Genomic DNA, 5,000 nt, shown 5'->3' with positions numbered 1-5,000 from the left:
TGTCCATTGATCACCCTCCTTCTCGTTTACTATCTCGTCGAAGACAAGGTTCCATAGGAATGGGCCACAAATGGAGCCTTGTGGGCATCCCTTGGTGACTGTTTTCTCTACACATCCGGCCCTGTTATTAACTACAACTGTTCTGTTCTTAAAATAGTCCACTATCAGATCGTAGAGGTTACGTGGGCACTGGATTTCTCTTAGGCGTCTCATGACACTAGGCCACCAGAGGTTGTCGAAGGCGCCTGCTATGTCTACAAAGATAACCACTACATACTTTTCATCACATTGAACGTTGCTAAGGAGCTGCCTAATGGCCATTTCAGTTGAGGCACCTTTACGGAACCCAAACTGGTTTGGGGCCTTGAGCCCTGATTCGTCATACAACTTGTCAAGGCGATTTACGACTAGGCGTTCTAAGACCTTCGCTATGATAGGGAGCAGGCATATTGGGCGGTATGACTTTGGCTCATCCCTGGGTTTTTCTTCTGATTTGAGCAGAATGCACACATTACCCTTTTTCCACTCATCTGGGACCTTTCTTTCCTGCAGACAGCTGTTATATAGGTCTACCAGGAGATGGGGACTCGTGTGCCAGACCCTCTTTATTATTTTGTCATCAATTTCATCTGGGCCTGTCGCTTTGCCTGGTTTACAGGCCTTTATAGCAGTCCCTATTTCCTCTGGCGTGAATTCAGGGTCTATGTCACTGTTTTCGTAATCCTCGTTGGCCATCTTCACCAACTGCTGCTCGACAGTATCCTCATCTGCATTGTCATCAGGAAGCAGGCTCTGTAGCAATGACCTTATAGTCTCCTTCCATGTTATTGTTGTAGTCTGGTCTGTGACTTTTACGTTACTCAGTACATTTTCTGTGCCGCGTTTTGGCCGGATTACTTTCTTCATTATGGCCCAGGGGTCATTCTGATCACAGTCAGATACCCACTTTTTCCAGGTCTTCTCTTTGGCTTGGACGATTTCTCTGTTATATTTGTTTTTCGTCCTGTTGTAGTGCTGTTTTGCTTCTTCTGTAGCAGTGTGGTTGTTACTTCTCCGTGCTCGCTGTAATGTACGTCGTGCAGATATGGTGTCACGCCTCAAGTCAGCAAGAGTTGCACTCCACCATGGAACTGGGTTCTGCACACGAGTTCGCTTTCTCATGGATCTGCTGCAGGATTCATAGATAGCTTCCTGCAGTCTGGTAGCCATTCCATTTACACCGTTTGTCCCCTGTGGCCAGTTCTCTGTGGACTTGACAAGCTGTTTGTCAAAGATGGGCCACTTTGCAAAGTTTGTGTTATATGTCGCCAATTTCTCTGTCTCTCTCCTCCTTTGGGGTGCTTTGATATTGTATGTTATAGCCCTGTGGTCACTTGATGTCCATTCCTCATGAATCATCCAGTTGCACAGAGCTCTGGCTGCTGGGGGAGTACAGATTGTCACATCGATGTTGCTTTGTCCATTTGGGCCACAGTATGTTGTGAGGTCTGACATTTCGTTCATCACTATTAGTCCTCTTTGTGCGATGAAGTCTTCAAGCATTCTGCCCGCTTCATCTGTCATGGAACTATACCAGATTGGTGAGTTTGCGTTCGAGTCCAGTCCTACTATGACCGGTTTCCCTTCTAGCTGATCCAGGAGAGTGTCTAATTTTTGCAGGAATTCGTCTATAGGTGCCCCATATTGGCAGTATATACTGGCTATGTACATTTCCCCAAATTCTCCGTTAATGCTGGCGACAGCCATGTGGGTATTGCTGAAGTTTGTCAGCTGCATAGCTGTTATCACTTGAGATCTGGTTGCTATTGCTGCCTTTGGTGGACCATCTTTAGAGTTGTACATAAGTTGGAAATCTGGTGGATATCCACCTACGATATTATTGAGACAGTAGGGCTCTTGGATCAATAGCACATCTATGTTTTCCTCAAGGATTCGGTGCGCCAGTTGGTCTGGAACTATCCTTGCTCTTTGCCCATTTATCTGTAATATTTTTATGTCTCTGTACTGTGTTCCTGTCTGCATTCTTCTTCCTCGTTGTGACACTCCATTGTTGTTATTGTCCATAGTCAGTTCTACTGTTTTGTATTGTCTTGATCCTAATGTATTCTGGGCATGTTTTGTCAGTCACTGCGTGAGTATGCGGCTTCTTCGCACGCTTGCAGTTTGCACATTGGGCCTGTTGGTTCTTTTTTGTGCATTCTTTGAAAGTGTGTCCTGATTCTGCACAGTGGCCGCAGGTAGTTTCTGCATTTTTACACTTTGCTGCTGTGTGTCCATGACCCTGGCATTTAAAGCATCTGCTTATATTGTTATAGTCCTGCACTTTGTGAGAGGTGCAATTTATGTAGACGCGACCTTGTTTAGACAGACTGTTCCACACCTTTGTTGTTACTTCCAGCACTAGGTTTGCCTCTTCCCTGTTTCTCGGACCAGTCTTAAACAGTACCTTGGTACCCTCCATAACCTCCTCCCTCTGAATGTTAAGTCTTGCGAGGTTTCTCTCGTATAGTTCCATTTTCAATTCCTCCTCATTTGTGTTCCTCGGAACATCAAAGATTATTATCTTTGGGTTTCTCTTTTTTGGATCTGAGACTGTTAATCCAGATTGTGTTACTGCACCACACTTCCTGATTTTATCAACGTCCTGGTCATTAGGGACTTCGAGGACAATGCCATTTTCTCTGGTCTTCTTGCATCTTGATATGCGAACATCCTTCAGCGATGTTGAAATAAGGTTTCTTACAGTTTCTTCGACTTCCTCTCCAGTTTTCTGATAGCCTTCTGCTGGCTTGATCATTAGCACTTTCGAATGTTGCGTTTTTATGGGCTGTTGTTTAGGTGCTGGTTTGGCAGCTGCCTTGCTGGCATAGCTTTCGACCTCTGATGAAGCATTTGTTTCCAGGGTCTTCACGCACCTTAGCTCTGTTTTGAGTTCTAGGATCTCCATCTGATACTTCTTCAGTATCTGTTCGTATTCAGTTAGCTTCCCTAGAATGAATCTTTTTTGTCCATTGTTTATCTTGTTTGTGTCATTAAAAATGAAGGCTTCCATCTCTTCCCTGATGTTCACCATTTCCTGGAGATCTGAGCATCTTCCTGAGTCTTCCTTGTCTGTGGTGACCACAGAGTTTGCACCAGGTTCATTTGCTGCTCCGAGACTCTCTTTGCTGAGCCCCATTTTGGGGCAGTTACTCTGGTACGCTCAGTCCTTTAGGCCGTGATATCGCTATAGGGCGTTAATGGCTCATATACATGTCGATTCTCACCGCCCAACACACTACCCTATCTACTAAATGTGTTGCCTAATCTATCATAGAATTACGAGATGTAACGAAAAAATTTTTGCACTGCTTTTTGCTACACTCGTGACTTAAATTTATGTCATTTAGTTTCTCAGACTATTTAGCAAGTGATGGAAAGCAAGATCATATTAGAACTAGGGGAAGACTACACTATCAATATATTACCTAATAAGATTTTAAGATCTACTGTATCGGTAGAAAGCTTGCAGTTTAGTGTCACTGCTCGTATGCTGGCTACACAGCACACACAAGATTCCTTTCAAAACCTAAATGCCTAACCTACAGCACAAGAGACATCTTTAAACACTAAACACTGGTTTGAAAAGAGAAGGAAGTAAGCTACAGAATGATATTCACAATTGTTATCTGCTATCTGCTAAATACGTGGCCTAATCTATCATAGAATTACGAGATGTAACAATACATTTTGCACTGCTTTTTGCTACACTCGTGACTTAAATTTATGTCATTTTAGTTCCACAGACTTATTTAGCAAGTAATGGAAAGCAAGATCATATTAGAACTAGGGGAAGACTACACTATCAATATATTACCTAATAAGATTTTAAGAGCTACTGTATCGGTAGAAAACTTGCAGTTTTCTGTCACTGCTCGTATGCACGCGCACGCTGGCTACTCAGCACGCACAAGATTCCTTTTAAAACCTAAATGCACGCACAAGATTCCTTTTAAAACCTAAATGCCTAACCTACAGCACAAGAGACATCTTTAAATACTAAACACTGGTTTGAACTGAGAAGGGAGTAGGATACAGAAAGATAGTCACAATGGTTATTTGTAGCTTTGGTAACGGCATGAATTTTGCCGATTACTGTATCCACATTCCGGCAAGCTGCACGGTACACACGACATCACTACCACAGGCCTTAGTCCTCAAATTAACACAGCCAAAAACAGAAGTAACAACCTATCATCTACGGCAAAATTTGTTTCTTAAATAGTAGCGGAAGGAAAAATCGGATGCGCACGCCTCCCAGCCGAGCGGTACGCACTGCTCCACTATTTTAATTTCAGTTACTAACTTTACAAGCCATTGGCACCGAAGAAGACATTATGTGATGATAGAAGGATCTTACGTACTAGAACAATATTTATACATATACTTTTGGTGAGTTGGCAGCGGCAGGGGGCAAATTTACGTGAACCCGCGATTAGGCATGCGGGTACTATCGCTCACACTGGACAAAAGTGGCTGCTGTTCGGCAAGTGTGAGAAAGACCTAGCCTTTTCTCGCTGGGGATCGAGAGGGTAATAAATGGACTTCTAGACAGTGTTCATGGCATTTACCTTCAACTTATTCCTATATTGGGTAACAAATTCTTAACCGCGTGAAGGACTGCGGACTATGACAGAATACAGAGGATATGTCTTAATCCATGGAAGGAAAATACTTCTTAAACTGCTCCATTTGAGAGGGGATTAAGCTGGGTACACGGCCCTGATGCTCGGTTTTTGCTCGAGAAGGCGCTGGCCCTGTTAATACCAGTGACTAGACACAGCGCGGCAAGCGCGGCTGGACGGCAACGCGTGTGCGCGGCCGTAGGGAAAACCGATATAATTGTTAAATCTTGAAAGAGACACCCTAATTTTCCTACGTCGTCTGATGGAGCATGAGGAAGTTTACAAACCGGTGGGCTCGGATTTTTTCCTCCGCCCGGTTTTTGGGTGAAAATCGGC

Source organism: Schistocerca cancellata, unplaced genomic scaffold (assembly GCF_023864275.1).
Source record: "Schistocerca cancellata isolate TAMUIC-IGC-003103 unplaced genomic scaffold, iqSchCanc2.1 HiC_scaffold_727, whole genome shotgun sequence".
NCBI lineage: Eukaryota > Metazoa > Arthropoda > Insecta > Orthoptera > Acrididae > Schistocerca > Schistocerca cancellata.
This window is presented reverse-complemented; position numbering follows the sequence as displayed.